The 19,542-nt window shown below is 45.5% G+C and overlaps 1 long non-coding RNA gene across 1 annotated transcript in view; it reads left to right on the top strand.

Annotated features, from left to right (window-relative positions):
* The window catches only part of LOC135383756 (uncharacterized), a 218,531-nt gene extending 199,606 nt beyond the window's left edge, over positions 1 to 18,925 (top strand). The window contains exons 4-5 of the long non-coding RNA XR_010420047.1: positions 18,460 to 18,575; positions 18,629 to 18,925. This is a non-coding gene — a long non-coding RNA (uncharacterized LOC135383756). The remainder of the gene's footprint in view (positions 1 to 18,459; positions 18,576 to 18,628) is intronic.
* The last annotated feature ends 617 nt before the right edge of the window (positions 18,926 to 19,542 follow it).

The raw sequence follows: 19,542 nt of genomic DNA on the forward strand, positions 1-19,542 counted from the left end.
TTACACGATTTATTTTCAAATGTTTATTTTAGAATTTGGATTTTTAAGACATTTATTTTTCAACGTTTTATTTTTAAATGGGTTTACTTAATGCTTTAAATGACTATTGCACCCACCGAATACGCGAGAGACTACTCTGTGATGCTCCCCAGTGGAAGGTTCGTCGCGTGCAAATTGTACACCTAGAAACGACTGTGAAAAACATGTACGCGTAGACATAGTCGTTATATTTTCTGCTAGAGTCACGAAAAGCGCCGCTGAACTTGAACACGTCAAGTTCATGTAGCAATTACTTTGACAACAGTCTTACTTAACATCGGCGATTTGGAGGTATATGGATATCGTTTCAGTTGGGGGGGGGGGGGTATTCCGTGTTGGTGCACGAAGCACAACCGCTTTCAGTTGTAGCGTATGCGCTTTGGAAACAACATGTGCGTTGTTTTCATTAGCCTATAGTAAACACGCAGCCATAAATGGAAAATGCACCCCGGTTGTCGGAACCGACGAACATGGTTCTTCCCAGGCTTTTGGCTTCGATGCAGCGTCCTTACACAGCGAACGACGAAAACCTTCGAGTATAAGCGACCTCGGAGTACACAAGGGCATGTCGCTCGTTTGTTTATTACCTTATAGTAGACCTTTCAGAGTTACCTACAGGCTAAATGTGAATATGAGAGTTGAGAAATGGATTTGTTGTGTCGCGTTGCAGAACTTAGATTCGCTTCCCGCTAGAGACCTCTGCTCTTGCAAGTCATCGGGCTTGACGTATAACTTTTGCCTTGGGCGGTGACTGGTTTATAGAAATAAAGCGCAAGCGCCAATTCTATAAAACAACGTTCGTGTGAAGTCTCAGACATCTAGAACATACGTGATAAAGTGTCACTGCTGACCAGATCTCGTGTCTTCACAATCCTATCGAATTTATGCCATCACAACCTACATGTATCACCTGCTTCCCAATGTGTTCTCCCAAAATAAATTGCTCCTCAATGGGACGCGGGAGTATCATAAAATTAATTTCTGATTTTGAGAAGTGTGACATCATGGGGTGCATAGGCGTCTGACAGCGTTGCTTCTTGAAGGTCAATTTGCGCACAAGGGTGACACAAACCCGCCATTGTTGTAACTACCCTCAAGCGGGTGCTTTTGGCAAAGCTGCCATCTTGTCCTGGTCGCACGTCATAGAAAACGTCATTGTTTTGCCAGCGTAAACTATGCGGTACTTCTTCCGCAACATATGGAACCTCATTTCTCCTTAGTTTAAGTACATCGCATCGGTTGAGTCTTAACGCGCGGTCGTCGTCACATCTTTGGAAGTCGTCAACAGTACGAGGCCTTATGTGCAAAACTGCGAGATTATCGGATAAAAATAATTATCGTGATCGAAAGACATCCAAAACGTTGCGCAGAAACAACAACCTCATTGTTTACAAACGGTTTGGCCGCCGATCATGGGCGCCGCCAGCTTTAAGGTCACGCGTGCTTCGACGTTTGCTTTGACGTGCAACCAGGACCTGTCCAGGATGCATTGCGTTCGCCCAGCACGCTTTCGTCTACGGAGCTATACATTGGATGCCACACCTGTGGATTTGCGTCTCGTCAATACAGCTGCTAGCTCTCTTCCAAAGTAGGAGGAGACGCGCTCTGTTGCTGGGAGACAGACGACAGTGACGACTGACGACAGTGACGTAGACGTAGACAATTACGAGTGACGACAGTGACGTAGACGTAGACAGTTACGAGTGACGACAGTGACGTAGCATACTCTTGGACAGTCCGAGGCTATAATGGTCTCGCGGGTTCTTTCGAAAATTCGCGGACGTGCGCAATTTTCACTGACGGCATTCACATTTTGCGTACTGAGTCATTGAGTGAGCTTGATTTGATACGAGTACTGGCACTTTAAAACGTTTATTTATATTTACAATTCTTATGTCATTTAATATACAGGGTGTTTCACCTAACGTGATAAAAAATCGTATTAGAAAGTCTACTTGTGCCGGAACATTATGGGGTCAACGCTATTTATCTCGGGGAAGATTTTACGATGACTTCTGAGCACATTTATCGAATTTAATTCGCGAGAAATTGAATTTTCCCAATTGAACTTCGAGTACGTACCTCACGTTTTCTTTTTCTTTTTTTACAGATACAGAAAGCACATGCCGGATTTACCCCACTTTATTACGACATACATTCACTACAGTAAATTGTAAAAAAAACAGTAAAAAAACACTAAATTGTATCATTTTTCAGTTAATTCTTGAACTGTGCTGGGACTGTACCACAGGGCTTGCCCTCACAGTCCCGCTTTGTGTACATTTTTGCAAAATTGACTAAATAAAGATTACGATTACTGCTACAATGGCAATAGACAGAAAAAAATTGCGAAAACCGTTGTTTCGAGGCGCGCAAATTGCCGGCTGCGCTCAGATCTCAGATAGAGGCCAGGAGGCCATGTACTTTCCCTTTCACTTTTCCAAGCTTCTGCTGATAACGGGTGCGTTTTCTTATTCAACGCTGGCGACTCGGAGTTACTGTAAACGTATTTTTATTCGCGATGTATTAATTTTCGCGAATCTTGAGACCGCTAAAAATCGCGAGAAATTGTACTCGCGAACACAGCTTGACGTTTATTCCGCGAAAGGAAACAGCCCTGCAATCGCGAAATTAACTACTCGCGAACAACTTCGCAAATGACTGAATGCGCGATTCACGAAAATTAAATTAATACATCACACTAAGCAGGCGCAAAATGACCAGAGTAGCGGAAAAGAGGTCATAACTCTGCGGCGACAAGGGACACGGGGTAAGCTGGAGTTATGACGTCACACACACGGGCGTGCGACTTTGTCGTCTGCTATACACGACAGTTGGCCCACTTCTGCTTTGTCTTGACCGAGTTTTGAAGAGTGTATCTCATTACTGCCGAAAGTGTCATTACGGCCGATAATACTTTAAATTCCCAAGTGTCTCATTATGGCCAAAGTCTCAATACGACCGAAGGTAGCCTCATTACGGCGGAAGATGTCTCATCACGACCAAAAATCAAAATGTGTATTGTAACCTGCATTAATATGCAATGTTGCAGCCAGGTATGGATATACATTTAGCAGGGTATAAGCCATGGAGTGTGTCCTGGTTAGGATATTAAATAAAACCAAGTAAACTTGTGTAGTACGAGTTCAATACAATTCCAATATAATGTAGCACAAACTAAATACACAAAATGCTTACACAATAGAAGTCACGCTCTAAGACAAGCTAAAACAAGAGTAATGTGCTTACACAACAGAAGTCACACTCTAAGACAGGCTAAAACAAGTGTAATATTCCCAAAGAATCCCACAAAAGAACGCCACTAAGGGAGCCAGTGGCAATTCAAGGAGACACGGCCGCGGCGGACACTAATGTGCCGTGTCGACCATCTTCGGAGGAACTCTGTCTCTCCAAGTGTAACAAACTGGGTCTCGAAGAAAATGACCACCTGCTTGTGGAGCGACATGAGGAGAGGGTACTGAACGCGAAGCCGCCTGCTTTGAGCTACCGCTCTGCATCTGTTCTTCCACAAGACGTACCTTGCCACTGCAACGAGCAGAAGAACAAACCTGTCCCTGATCCGGTGCCCTAAACGGTAGCGGAACGGGAAAACCCGGCAAACGAGAGTCCAAGACATCGTTGCTACAACGTTGTCGTCTAACACGTGAGACACTGATTCAATGTTGGGACAATTCGGACAAAGGGAGGTATTGGTAACACCCCACCGATTTAAGCGATCACGCGTAGGTAGAACTCCCCAGGCCGCCTTCCAGAAAAAGTCACAGACTTCGCGCGGGAAATTGTCGGGCCGGATATCACCGCACGATAGACCCAGGTTTCCAAAGTTATCCGGTCGGAGTTCATCCAAGAGACATAGCACTTCGGAGATACGTGATGCAGGGACTGATCGAGGATCGACCTGAGGGTCCTGAGCATGTATGTCGCAAAATCGCTCTTCGATACGTCGATAAAACAGGGACGGGGAAGTGGCTTCAGGGTACCTATTCCCTAGTCCGCGAGGAACTAATGCTCTGCGAAAGTGTCCCATCCAGTACAATGCAAGCGCACGCGCTGAATGCTCAGTATCGTCAAGAACACGAAGGACCGCCCAGTGCAAGGACAAGCAGCCCAGTGCAAGGGCAAGCAGTGTACAAAAAGTAGAAATGCACGGGAGGCTCCAGCCTCCCTGAGATGCGGCTGTTGTAGGACCGCGCGTCTAACAAGAGCTGTTCTTTTTCCCCAAAAGAAGGAAAAAATCACCGAAGAAACCCTAGTGCATACAGCACGGGGCGGTATAGCAACCCGGGAAACGAACCACAGCTCAATACATAGCACATTCTTGATTAGATATGCACGCTCCTGAAAAGGTAGGTCAGACCTACTGATTATCGAAACCTTGCGTTCAACGTCCTGAAGCAGGGAATCCCAGTTTTCTCGTGCCACGCCCCGTTGGTCAAACACTTACCCAGGATTCGAAGGGATAAGCACTGCTCTATACTGCCCAAGAAGTTGCCACTAAAACCAGCAACTGGCAATGCCTTACTTTTTGTATTGTTAAGCCGGACACCAGAAAGACGTGAATACTCGCGAAAAATCTGAAGCGCTTCGCACAGGCTATCACTGTCCCTGAGAAAGAGTGTAATGTCATCTGCCCATACGCAGATACCACCACCGAACCGCCGCAGGGGAGCGGAAACCCACGAATACGAGGGCAAGCAGCAAGCCTACGTAACAGCGGGTCTATGCACAACACGAACAGCATTGGGGATAACGGGCACCACTGACGAACCATACGTGTTATTGAAAACGGCTGCGCGATGTTGCTGTTAACGACGAGGTCACTTGTCAAGTCTGAGTACAACGACCGAAGCAGAGAGATGAAGGCTACAGGAAAGCCAAACATACGCAGAACACCAAAAAGATAATAATGCTCCACGCGATCAAAGTCCTTCGCGTGATCAAACGAGACGACTGAACGAGGCTGGTGAAAGCTGTTGGCATATTCAATGGCATCTCGTGTCAATAGCAAGGACGAGAAGATAGTTCTGCCCAAAACTGAGCAGGTTTGGAATGGAGAGACGAGGTAGGGAAGCGCATTCCTCAAACGTGTTACGATAAGTGAAGCAAGGATCTTGTAATCATTATTCAGCAACGTAGGACGCCAGGATTGTGGCGAGTTGCTATCGCCACCCTTCGGAATAAGGTCAATGCGACCATGCTTGAAAGAAGGCGGAAGACGGTGCTCTTGTAGAAATCTAGTGAACAACGCAACCATAGACAGACCCAGGGCTGTCCAAAAGTATTTGTAGAACGGCACAGGCAGCCCGTCTGTGCCCGGAGCAGAAGAGACTTTTTGTTCAGCAAGGACGGCTTTAACTTCTGATAAGGTCACAGAACAACACAATGCCGATCCCAAATCATCTGGCAGTTCGGGCAACGAAGCCAGGAAACGTAACATATCTTCGCCAACCTCGCTTTCCTGGCTCTCAGAAGAGAACAATTGTGCAAAGAAAGTGCGAAATACTTGAACGATGTCTGATGGGGCAGAGGAGACAGACCCATCCGCCATGCGTACTTGTTCGACATGGCTCTGTCGAGGTTGGCTAAGTTATGCATGTAGCGCAACACGTCGGGGTCCAAGATAGGACGGTTGCGGTTGAACATAACTGCCGCAGTCCGGGACGAGAAGCGCAAAGCTCGCGGTAATAGCGCTCTTTCAGGATGTCCAGATACTCTTGCGTGAACAACGTAAGGGGCCCTCCATGTTTCACTGTGAGCATTCGACGACGAAGTTCATTTAAATGATCAGTGAGAGCAACCTTCCTGCGTCTACCAGCTGCGATCAAAAGCTCTGACCAGTGCCGCTTAAGGGTGTCCCAGACGACCGGGTCGAAGTCTATCTCACGCAAAGAGTCACGGATTGCCACCTCTACTTCTGAAGTAACTTCAGGATCGTGTAATATTGCACTATCTAGCCTCCACCAGCCGGGCCCTCGAATTTCAAAAGTCGAGAGATCCAGCGCGACGAAAAAAGGTACATAATCTGAAATATATCCCACCGAGACAGGGAACGGTGACGTTCGGCATTGAACGATGCAGTCAGCGTATTCACTAGGCACATATGCTCTGTCCAGGAGACTAAACGAGTTCCCACGGGACCAAGTGTAGTTGAACTGGTTGCCATACAAATGGACCCAGGCATCAGTTAAGGAATACTGCTGCACTATTCGCCTCAGTTCACGCGCGTTCCACGTAGGCCGGCCGTAACCTGAACCAGATACATCCCTGCGAGAGTCTAAAACACAGTTAAAATCTCCTATTAATATAAGTGGATGCGGTTGAAGCATGAACGAGTGCAACTTTTGAAAAAAAGCGTTAGATAACCCAGGACGAGCGGGCCCGTACACGTTAAGAACACGAACTTTACAGTTTGCGATGTAAATATCAAGACACACTACGCGGCCCGCAGCGTATACACATATTGTGAGACAAACAGTATGTTATCATACCGCAGCGTAAACACATATTGTGAGACAAACAGTATGTTATCATACCACAGAATAATGACAGCATATTGTAGTGTTGTGATGTTGCTGTGAAGCAGGCTACTATGTGGAGTTAGCTACTTGTGGAGAGCTAGATGAATATTTGCTTTGTTGTGACGTTTTTGTAGTCATCCTACAGTCACTGGCCGAGAAGGAACACCTATCTCAGTCAACATCAGCTTCGCCTTACAATGGTACAATTCTTGCTTCTGGAAAACCTCCCCACTTCATCATCACAATATATATGTTGTGGTTGTTGCTTCTGGAATGAGTAAACCTGCATGAAGGAAACGGCAACCGTGAACAGGCTAGAGTATTAAAACAAAACAGGCACTGACTCTACATGGCTGGTTTAATGTGCACAAGCTGCATACGTGTTGATATGTGCCCGTTATTTCATACAAGGCTAACATAAATCTTCATCTAGACAAAAAAATGACAAGCCTTAAAAATGTGACTTCCAGGTAAACACAGAGCATGACCATAAGATGAATTTAGTTTCATTAGTTCATGCACTTAATAGAAACATGTGAATACCAAATAATGATACATTACTGCTTCATGCAGTGCATTTTAGGCGGCTTATTTTCAATCGAAGAACCACGAAATGTTCCAGCGGTTTATTTTGCAACGGGGATTTCGATCACTGATTTTTTCTAACGAAAGGAAATGGCCATGTAAACGGTTCGTTTTTACCTGAAAGAGGCAAATAACGTTGGAAATGAAACAAGAATGAGCGTCGTATGTTATGTGAAAGACATAAAAATTAACTTTTATCGACGATTTATTCAAGATGATCCGTCATGTTTACTGAGGTGGCAGTTACAATTCGGCGGCACAGTATGATGCCGGGACCGCCTCGAGACCACACCCGCATCCCCCTTCCCTTCCCAAATCTACCGTGACCTAACCTGTACGAACCTAACCTAACGTTTCCTACATTTCACAAGGTGGCAGTCTTCAAATCCGTTATGCTCAGCTAGACCATGTTTCTCTTGTTGTATAAGTGCTTCAGATGGTGTTACTCAAATGCAAATAAAAAGGTTCCAGACCACACGATTTTATAATTCTTAAATTTTTACTTTCCTTGTATGACCCTATTTCACTCCTTAAAGTTAGTTGGTCAGTTAAGTTAGTTATTTACCTTTCAAACGATTTCACTAATTTTTAAAACCGCGTGGCCCCAACGAACTACAATCCCTCTGACTATAATTCTCGAGGAATGCAGGCTTGACCACCAGGCATACGCAACTTTTACTGAGGACTGCTTGTTACTAATGTGGCGACCCGTGGAGGACGATGAAGATGTTGATGTTGACGAAAAAATAATAGGGAGAGATGGAAGAGATAGGGTGAGATAGGGACGATGAAGACATACCTCTGCCACTGAGCCTGCCAGCCAGTTCTACCAGCACCGTCCTAGCGTGAGGCCACGAACATATGCCCGCTTGGACATTGCATCAGCGCCGCTCAGGACTCATGTAGAGGAACACCACATCCTCTACAAATTCAATTTCTCGCAAATTAAATTTGGTAAAAGCGGTCAGAAGTAATGGCAAAATGTCCCCCGAGATAATTAGCGTTAACCCATAATGTTCAGACAAGCAGATTTTTAATACGATTTTTTGTCACGTTAGGTGAAACAAGCCGTATAATTTTTGTTTAGAAAATAAACTAATGCAACAATGTAAAAACGAAGTTATTTTACAGCATGTTAGTGTCTCGCACTTTGGCAACCGCGCAAAATCTTACCCCATTCCTCTCCAACCTCTGCTTGGTTCCAAACTTCCAGCCTTGTACCTGCACGTCGAAATAATATCCCTCCGACACCTTCCATTGGGGAACACGGACAATAACCCCTTATGCCTCTCTGAAGAGATAAATCCTTGCCCAAACGGAAGAATCCTTAAGCACACCTTTCCTTCCGCAAGAGGCTGGAGCTCTTCATCTTCCTCGGCTACTTATCAGTGCAGACAACAGACGTAAATCGTGGCGCTCCATCCTCCCAGCGGAAGATAAGTGACATGCAAAAGGCCGAACGCATCAGGATATTGCGATAACACTATTCCGGAACGGGAAACGTCATCACCAAAAATGCTCGCAAACCGGATGAAAAAAGTAGGAGGTGGATAAATGGTAGCCGCCCCAGTAAAACAAGGTGGGAAGTCTTGTGTATGGATACTGAAGAGAAGATAAGGTGTTACGGGGTAATGAGTCGGAAAGGGGAAAGGATTTGTTAAATATAATAGAGCTTTCTGTCCCAGTTGTCGACGTGCGCTATGAGATATGAGGCTAATCGGCGAGCGGCTCTTAGGGTGTCATTAGCTCCCACAACTTATTGATTGGGGCCTGTCTCCAGGCGAATTCCATTTTCATTCCGCCTCTGTGGTGGCGTCAGCCTGCTGCCGAGTGAATGTCTGCGGTAATCATATCGGTTTCATCATCCCACCCTCTTACTTGTGCTTGGTATGCGTTAGCAGTAACGAGGAGGGTTTCGCATGGCCACGTGTATGCTGTATACACTTAGTACACCTTCGGGGTGTCTGTTGGTAATGCGTGTGCGTATTAGAAACAGAAAGAAAAAGTATGAGTTAACTGTTGGGTTTAATGGTGCGGAAAAGATAGTGGATGATGAATGACGACTTTCAAAGGTTAGTATAATAAACGAGACGGAATGGGAAAATTTCATGAGCCTGCCCCCACATGTATCTATAGGTATGAATGTTTTACGACATAGGTCAACACATAAACACACAAAGTAGCATTTAAATATCATCGTGCAGAACGAACGTAGCGTGCATCAGTCGAATGTGTACTTTCGTATCGACAGAGTTGTCTTGTTTACTCCATTGTGTTACCAAGGAACTTCTTTTCATGTTAAGACAAGTTGCTTTCTAAATTACACATCTCCATCGACAATGAAATTCAATAGTAAGTGTTAGTGCTCGAAGAGAGGGAGCTGCAGTGGAGCGGCCGTAAGTGCCTAACAGTTCAAGCATGCTAGCGCCAACTGAAGTACAGTGTGATTGAATGGTTCTTATCGCACTAAGAAAGTAAGGCACAAAAACTATAGAAAAACTGGAAAAGGAAGGCGTAAAAGAAATGTAAGGCACAACCATATAATACAAGGTAAAATTTGGAAGGGGAAACTTCGAAGAGGTCAGAGTCACAGTGTTAAAGCACGCGCAGTGTTGAATCAAGGAGATTGGACTAGATAAGCGAAACAAACAAACAAAAAAAAACAACCAGAGTTACCCCCTTCGCCCGTACGTGGCTGTGAAGTGGATTATTGCGATTGTGCAGGTTCTTCTATGTAACATCCCCTAGGTGACGTTCCTGAATCGTACCGCTGCTCAGCGGTGGGGTAGCCGGCGGTGGTTGATTTCTGGTCGGAACCAGGTGATGGATCCCTGAACGCAGAATTCAGAATGACTGCAACTGGAGACAACCATTTGCTGTTACGCGTGTCATTCCGTGCCAGGTGCAGATGGCATAGCTTATCCAGCCACCAAGAATGTTGGCCCGAAAGCCAGGACTATCCTCTTGGAGTTAGTCGAGAGATCACGTGTCAGTGGGGTAGTCCCCACGGCATGGAAGACATTTGCTGTTGTCCCTGTCCTCAAACCTGGGATATCTACAAGGGCCTTAACATCCTTCCGCTGACTTATGTCCAATGAGCTGGATAAGCAAAGTCGCGGAACGGCTGGTTGCTAAACCGGTTGCAGCGCCTCCTAGAAACCAGGCTACTCCTTCCTCATGCGATGGCAGGCTTCAGACGCGCAACACCGTGGACTGTATCATCGACCTGGAGTCCTATATTGAGGAGGAATGACTGTGGGAACATCACTCCCGCACAAGATTGCATCCAATGTAGAGTGCGGGTGTAAAGTGGGATGTATGGAGAGTATAACCTCATATCATCCTAACACTCCCCAAAATTTATTATTTAGAAGTCGTGAACCCATTCAGATATGCGTCGCTATTCCGGATTCTGACTACGTCTCCCACCTGTGAAGATGGGAGACGTAGATAGGCAGTTGACGTTTCTCAAGGCAAGAAACAGAAATAGCTGCTGTGTCATTGTTGCTCCGCTGAACCACAACAACAACAACAACTTTATTTTGAGATGCTGAATGGGGAGTTTCATCGCCAGGGGCGATACTCTACCCCATTGCTGGTGGTGATGTGCGGAATGTAATAATGAGCCCCTTCACAATAAGGACCGAAGTCCTATGGTGTCCAAGAAGGACAAAAAGAGCTTTGAGGGCGGAGCGTTGGTGGGCTGGATTTGGCCGTAGACCAAGCAACTTTGAGAGAGAGGGGACGGCGAGAGTCCAGCTGTTTAAGAGACCCGGAGAGTGCGGTTTGGGAAGGTTGGTAGTGTTGGAATGGTGCTCCATATATCTTATAGAGCACCGCAGTGACCGCATCTGGGAGAGTCAACTTGTCTCAAGCGCTAACGCCACTGAGCTGTAAAAGCCACATCGAGTCGCATTCGATGAGGTCCACAGTCGCCGTCGTTTTTCTGGACAGTAGTACATATATGCGATGATGATTTCTGCCAATAATTGGTGACACCTTAGGCTGAGTCAGAGCAAAGAATGACCTGGAAGAGTTGGTCACGCTCGACGCCATGATGCTTTCTAAACGCCGTATGGTGTGAGGTGTTCACTGAGTAAAAAGCGGCTCACTATCTACTTGTATATTTGATGGATTTTAGGAGTGTCAGCACGAACAAATTTTGTTACATTCAGGAAGAAACCTCAGATCACGAGTCAATGGTAACTGGAACATAGACCGTTCTTCTGTCTCATTAAGTACTTCATTATTCTACCGTTCCTTTATTTCACTATGATAATTTATATTTACACCTCTAGAACAAACAGCAATTATATCACTCAAAATATCATGATTCGACATCATCATCGACTTGTGTCCTCATTAAAGAATGACAGCCGTTGCAACTACGTTATCTCCTCATGTTGCTTAATGTGAACGGGCCGGACGCGGCTCTGTTCCCGTGCGCTTTCGAAGCTAGCAGAGGGCAACCACGGATAAAAAGCTAATTGTCCGAAAGTCCGGGGGAATTCGCGTTTCAGCGTTCGTGGCTTGGTCGCTGAGAAAAGAGTCGAAGAAAGGTGAGGCTGCCAGTCATTAACGATTGTGTGAGAAAAAAAAAAAAAACTGCGGTACAAAAAGAACACTCATCGTTTCTGTAAGCTCAGCGTTCGATTCTTCTGCTCTGGAAAGCTAATTAGGGGGACCAATACATACGGATGTCTAGATCTCTCTACATATCGAAATAAGGGAGAATTGTCCTTTCCAGAAACTGATGGCTAAGTCGAACAGTACGGCGGTATAGGGAGTCGTTACTGGAAGGCTACGAAACGTGCTTTTCGATTTCGATCGTTGTTTGTGAGCGGCTACAAAAATGCCGGAACGGTTTTTACCTATGATGCGAGACTCTCACGTAGCAGCAGAGTAGCAGAACTTGTCAGGTGACAAGTTCAACCTCTCCGTATTATTGTTAGTCCGTCCAACTCCAACACTCACGTGTACCTCTTCAATGGGTATTATCACTGCATGCGAGTGAACATATTTGACGTAGCAACGAAAGAGAGAGCCGGTAATAATCAGTGTTGTACTCGCTACCAAAAGTAAGTAACGAAATACCGCTACAAGCTATTCCACAGGAAAGTTGCGCAATTCTAGCGTCGCCACAAATTTGAAAAAGCAACACGATACCGCTACCGCTACCAAATAAAAGTAACGTAAATACCATGCCGCTACGTATATCCACTACCGTACCTTTCTCTATGCTACAACTTACCGTACAGACATCTCGTTGTCAAAACTGCCTAAAGGCGTTGCATTATTTAAGTTCCATCACATGCAGTATAAAGTATGCCACTACTTACAGCCAATATGTATTATTTCACATTGAGATTATGCGCATTTAAGAGATAATTTAGCCCATAGCGCATGTGTGCATTTAATAACTTTTGCCATCCGAATGTTTGAAACACAAGACGTTTTTTGTGCAGTGACAGTATTTTGTCCGAGATACCCCGGATCCCAGCCTCAAACTTTTCCGTCTGCTTCCTGTCGAGGGATTGATCAGTTTTCGCTGTGATCAAGTGGCGCAACTGCCATCATAAGCGACCACTAGTCGAGCTATCAATAAGTGGCTACCATGAGGAGAAAAGATCAAACCAATGGCATAACGGTTTCTCCCGCCAGGGCCAACGTAGTGCTGTTGGCATACTGCACCAAAACTTAGATCACACAGGAATTACGACTTAATGTTGTTGCCTACCCCGAGTTTTCCTTCCGCACGACGGTCCTCTTACAAAACGTTGACTATACGAAAATATACGTTTAATACGCTTTTTCCGGGAGTATGAGTTCCCCAGGAAAAGTCTACCCGGGTGAATTTACCTCCGTCATGAAACATTTGAACAACAACAACAACAATAACAAAAAAAAAAGATCATGAACATGTCAAACGCCGTCAATCCCCCCCCCCCCCAATCAATTGCTCTAAGGTTAGTCGCCTCTTTAGCATCACCAAACAAGTGTGCAAAGATCATTAATAACCATGTTGGCATACACAGACTCCCGAATAATATTATTTATTCATTTTGCGTGGTTCATATATCCACAGTGTAACGTATGTAATGTGAGAAAATAACTAGACTGCGTTCGGCAGTCTGTGTAAGCTTAAGTAATTCTATATCGCCAGAAATGCTTCACCTGGGGCACCTTAAACCACAGTTGGCGGTACGTTTGGAGTGCAATGAATGACTATAGCAATATCTCATTGTGTTTCGAGTATATTTTCGTATTCCTGTTCCAAAAGAAACGACGCTTTTCTTTTTCATCTGCTCCGAACAGCAAAGCTGCAAAACGCAGTTTTAAATGCGCTATCAACACGGTCACACTAGTTTTGCAATGGGTTGTATGAAGGAAAATAGCTTCGTAGCAATTATTATGCAGCATGTTATACATACTTGTTTGTGTTTCGCAAGTGTGAGCTAAAAGGTAGAAAACGCACACAATAACCCAAATAATATTCCTAACTATTCAATTGCGCTTAGCTTATGAAAGTTAGTGAAATTGAGGAAGATCGTCACATCAATCTGCCTGATTAAGAAGTAACTAAAAGGAATAACAAGAAGAAATCGTCGTCGAAGAAGAGTGTCGTGACAGACTTGTAGCCGCGTTTGGCCGAGTTGACAATCGACCCTTCGGAGTGCAGAAGGTGCTGGGCCCATGGCCAGCGAGCACTCAACTGCTAGCTTTGCGAGCCGTTACACAGTTTTTAAGGGACACCAAGCTGTTAGACGGGCTATGACCCTGTCTGCGGCGTTCGTCGCCGCTTCGCGACATCTCCAGTGGGTGTGGGTGGATGTGTCTGGCATTCCTTTCTTTAGGTGATCTGGGGTAGCCGGCCCTCGTGATGAGGGCTACAATCCCCATTTTGTCTTTCAATCATCATCATCATCATCATTATCAAGAAATTCTGCTTCATCGTTATCTCACTCCTTCTTTCTGTGTTCCACGTCTTCCATATTATGAAAAGTAGCGGTAGCGAAGAAAGAGTCCGCCGCTACCCGTATTTATTTTTCCGTTACGAATTTAAAGTGTAGCGCGGTCACCACTCCGCTACTGAAAAAAGTTGCGAATACGAATACACTGTGTACAACACTGTCCAACTACTGTACTGTGTGGACTGTCTGTGGTCTGTGCGTGTGTGGTGTGTGTGGCTTGGCAGTCTGTCCTTTCTTCATGGTGATGTCGGAAGTCGTAGCATTCAGGATAGGAATGCTTGTATTCCCATCCTTTAACTCACCCAGGTAATCCACATCATCTTCTCCGGGTGAAAGAAACAAGAACAACAACAACAACAAATAGATCATGACTACGGCCTTGGGTGATTCACCGTTGGAGAGCAGTACATTACCCCATTACACGCGAAACATGAGATGTGAGATATGAAAATGAAGCTATGTGCAAGTACAACACTTGAGCTCTCCTCCACTGGCTGTGCAGCGCTACGTCGCACAAAAGGAAGGTCAAGAAAGAAACATATGAAAGAAGCGCCAGTGGTCCTTGAGATGCAGGAGAGGACTCTGCAGCGTCCGGAGCTAACCGGTAGACAAGAGGAACTCCAAGAACATCAGAAGACCTCGACGGTGTTGCACATGGCTCTCACATGGGCCAAGAATTGCAGCCAGGTTGAACGTCTGTTGGCTAGCACTACTCAGCTGAGCACGGAGTTGCCGCCTCTCTGTTTCGTAGAGCTTACATTCTATTAGGACGTGCTCAATGTTCGCTACGACGCCACATTTGGAGCATAGGCTGCTGTCACAGTATCCGATCCGGTACTTGAATTGGGGAGTGAAGGCTACATTGAGACGATGCCTGTGCAGGAGGGACGTAAAATAGCGTGGTAAACGGTCTGGAACTGAGAAGGACAAAGATGGATCCACCGAATACATCAGAGACCAGTCAGTGATGCCCTAATTCCACTGCTGGCGAGCTAGTGGCTGAATGAGCTCATTCAGAAGTGATCTCCGGTCTCCTCTTGATAACACTATTGATACAACCGTCCGAGACTGTTGGGCAGCCGTTGCCGCTCTGTCGGCCTCTTCGTTTCCGCTCAAGACACAGTGACCCGGGTGAAAGGAGAAGGCTATTCTTTTGCGCAGAATCTGAAACAAGTGTGACCCACTGGACAGTATTGACCTCCAGCTTCACTGTCTCGTTGACGATCAGAGTAACCCGTTTACAGTATATTGTCCACAGTGATTTGGCTGGGGAATGGAAAGTCTCGCTCATCCAGCAACACGGTTGTGCCTCCCTTCCGCAGTCAATGATGTTCGTTCCCACGATTACCTCAGCGCCCGAGAAAGCGTCGTCTGGAACCACCTGCATGCGCACCCCTTGGAAAACGCTGCTGTCAACTTCCAAATCAGCCCCAATCTCTCCGAGCGTTTCGCAAGTTCCTCCCACGTCGCGTATCTGTATGTGTATCAACAGGAAACATGAAATGAAGGAGGCAATTGAAAAAAGATGAACAATGCCAACACGGTGTCGTTGACATTTGCTTCTACCTGCTGCGTCTGTCTGGGTGTTTACGCCAAGTTTTTCTGAGGTGGTCTAAGGCGGATGTCGACACAGTTTCCCACGAAGTCGATGCAGGATACACGATTGGTCCGTGCCGTGATGTCGCCATACACGGGCTTGCAAAATAGATCGGTAACAACAGCACCGCCACCACCTCCTTTTCCTTGTTGTTGAATACTCTCTCAGTCAGAATTATTACTAATTACTACTAATAATTGTTATTATTACTGTTACTAATAAGAATTACTAATTGTGTATAGTGTACGCTTAATTAAACTTCACGTAGCGCAGTCAGTGGTACGAATAAGCACCACGCTGTGCCACCACACAATAGTAGATGACGCGGATTGTTTGCGTATCGATAGACTCCATATTTCCTTTGTAAGATTGCAATACGCGTACAGCGGCATACAGTAGATCGAGAGTGTCTACCGACAGAGTTCTTTTTCACTGAATGACTGTACTAACACAACATGGCTGTTTCAATACTATTCATCCACACTTCTGGCGGGTACAGAACTCTGTAAGCCCTATACGCAAAAATCTAATTCATACTCGTATAAGCCTGAACCCCCCCCCCCCTCCCCAAGATTTTATATCTCCCCAAGTAATTTATTTGTGTTCCATCGCCCGTTCAATGCCCTTTTTTGTCTCCCGAAACATAAAAATTAGATATGCCTTATCCGCACCGCACTGGATATCGCCGCTGCAATAGCATTAACCCGGCTTATTTTGTTGCTCTATTCCTATTTCCCAACTTCCCAGTGAAGCACGGCCAGCAGCGGGGCTAAGAGGCAAGTTTGACAATCCGATTTGGGAGGAGCAGACGGATCCCTCTTCGGCATATTACACCGCCTCCCCAGCCACGAAATATTGTGCCCCAGTATATTCTCTTCGCAGACTTTGCATCTTTGGTCTGGCAAAAGCCTATCCTATTAAAAGCAATCCGTGGGGACGTCAGCTGATCTGCTTCCTGGAGTGGTCTTTGTCGTGCCTTTTCGCACAAGAGAGTAGCTTAATGGATGGTGCTTCATGCCCTCGGCGCCCACACATTCCATGATCTGCTTTCCCAAACACAAAGCAGACTTTGCTGCTACGGCGCTATAGTGAAAGCAGCTCGCATCCGCCAAAACGAGGGAGGCAAAGAGGAAAGTTTTTGCGAAGTGTGCGCTCACAACGAGGGAGTGAGACGTAATCATGCATTTCGTTTCTGCTTTCAAGGACCATGATGTCCGCTTGATGTATGGGGCAAGCTACATGACAGTTTCAGTTTGCGCAGGGGTTATTGCAGTGTCTGTTGCTTAGAGATACCTAGTATTACAAAGGGGGACCTATAACAGAATGGGTTGGTTGCGAGAGCAAGGAAATGCTCGTAATACGGTAAATAAAAAATAAGGTGTAGCACGAAAATACCTTTGGAAATAATTCCCAGTGGCGAGAGCCATTCTAAGGAATCGTTGCTGCTTCTGCGGGTAATCACTCGTTTGAAGCGTTTCAGGAAGCCTAATGATTATATTTTAACCAACTGGTACGGACAAATATGTCTCATTACAATTCTTGTGAATGAAGGCCGTAGGATGACCCACTGCCACTGTCTGTCTGACCTTTCCTCCTTTCCTTTTTTCTTCTTCTTCAATAAACATATCCCCCCACTGCCACGTGTTTCGTTGCCGCTTGCCTTTATTTTATTTATATACGAGAACATCAAGGCCCGTAGGCATTACATGAGGGGTGGGCAAGTAAGCAAGCAGACTGGGTAGCAACTGAAAAAAAAAAAAAAAAAAAAACTGTTAGGCTAACTACAGGACACACTAAACTTAAGATACAGACATTCAGAAAAAGGTATTGCACAGGAATCATATGAAAAACTTGCAGGATTCCGCAACATCTGAAAAGTACAGGCACAATTGCTTACGAAATGATTCAGGATTAATGTTGTTTACGATATGCTCCGGCAATCCGTTCCACTCTAGGATCGCTGATGGAATGCATGAATGTTGATGATGATTGGTGCGGCATGTAACCTGTCTAATCATTCTGTGATGGTTGATCCTATCAGAGATGTACTAGTCGGTATGAGGAAGCATATTATCACGAAGGGTGGGATGATAGTATCTATATGCAGTAGGCACAGCTTGGAGATCCGTCTTCTATTGCACATGAGGGGGATGTTGAGGCTACTTTTCTAGCAACTTACGCTAACGTTTCGAGAGTACGATGAAAAGATGAGTCGTGCTGCTCTGTTCTGAATGGCCTCGTGAGAAGCGACTAAGTACTGATGCTGCGGGTTCCAAATGGCAGATGCATCTCCCAAGTGTATCTCCAAGTGTATCTCCAAGGTATTTGTACGTTTCACTGCAAGTAACTGTTGCATGATCAATCGTGTACTTGTTGTGTAGAACCTTATGCACCCTTGCGTGAAAAGTTGGCTACTTTACACTTCGAGCTATTGTTACAAATATCCTGCTGCAGTGCTGCTTGTTCCTGTACGCCGGAGATTGGTCGATACAGAACACAATCATCGGCGAAAAGTCGAACGGTTGAACGAGATGACAATGCAAGGTCGTTAATATAGAGTAGGAAAAAGAGGGGACCAAGTACGGTTCCTCGTGGTGCCTTATTATAAGTTATAGGAGTGTGGATTTACTTGTAATGAGAACGATCCAGACTACTTATGAGTGAAATCTTGTAATGGATGACGTATCAATTGTCCAAAAATTGCAAATTTGTTCCATTCTCTTTCTAGAAATCGTGAAAATTGGGGCATGGTGAACCTCCTAACATTTCCAATGGCATATACAACTATGCCTCGCGCGTGGTCCTGGTGTGGTCCTGGCTTTCTCTCGTAGCAGCTTAAACAAGGTAAGTCCTGTGAATTGTACTAGACATGCGGCTTACAAACGTCCTGTTACAAGCGTCCTGCAACGGTGGCAGTCTAATCGCCATCGAACCGGCTGGTCACGTGCACGGAACTTGACGTGGATTCGAGGACAGGAAGAACAGACGAGATGCGATTTGGACCTGGAAGCAGGAGGACCTAGGCTGGAATTAGACGTCGTCGTTCTATTGACCTCATTATTTGTCTACTCATCCTGATATGAGCATCTTTTTACTCCTTCAATTTATACGTGCGCTTTCGACGATTATCTCTCATCCCCCTTGCGTCACTTTTGTCTAAGCGTCTGAGGTACTAGATGCGCCTCTGAGGCATAGTTGTGCATGTTACTCCATAAAGGTAATTGATTAACGTTACTGTCGTGACAAAAGTAATTTTTACCATTACAGATTGCTTGACTAAAATGAATCAAGTGACGGCTAAGAAAGTAACGCGTTACTTTGGCCGTTACTTTCCATAATGATAAGTCACAGGGCTAGAAAAAAATCTAATTATATCTACCTTGACGCGCTTTCTGAGATTGGAGTTCGTCGCCTTTGAACGGGACAGGAACTTCTCTTTAGGTAAACACAACAACCAATTATTTATCACCTTTTCCCTCCATCACCGCGAACATCTCCGAAAGCTGAGGCTATGGCGATAATTCAGGAGAACGCGTCAACATCGCAGTGTCGAAGAAGAAAGACGATCGCAAGTACAAACTCCATTGACGGAGAGTTTTCAACACTTCGAAGGGGGCGGAGCCCTTCTTCTCGGCGGAAACGCTTGAGGTTACCGGGTACTTTGCCCCCGCTCCATGCACAGAGGTCGAGTGGGGTGTCTGGTATTCCGTGTCACGAGGGAAATTTTTACAAGGTTGTCTTGTTCATCCGCATGAAACGTGCGATTTTTCGGATATCCCTCGTAACGTTTACTTTGCGTGTCCGCAGGGTA

This window comes from Ornithodoros turicata, chromosome 2, assembly GCF_037126465.1.
Source record: "Ornithodoros turicata isolate Travis chromosome 2, ASM3712646v1, whole genome shotgun sequence".
Lineage (NCBI taxonomy): Eukaryota > Metazoa > Arthropoda > Arachnida > Ixodida > Argasidae > Ornithodoros > Ornithodoros turicata.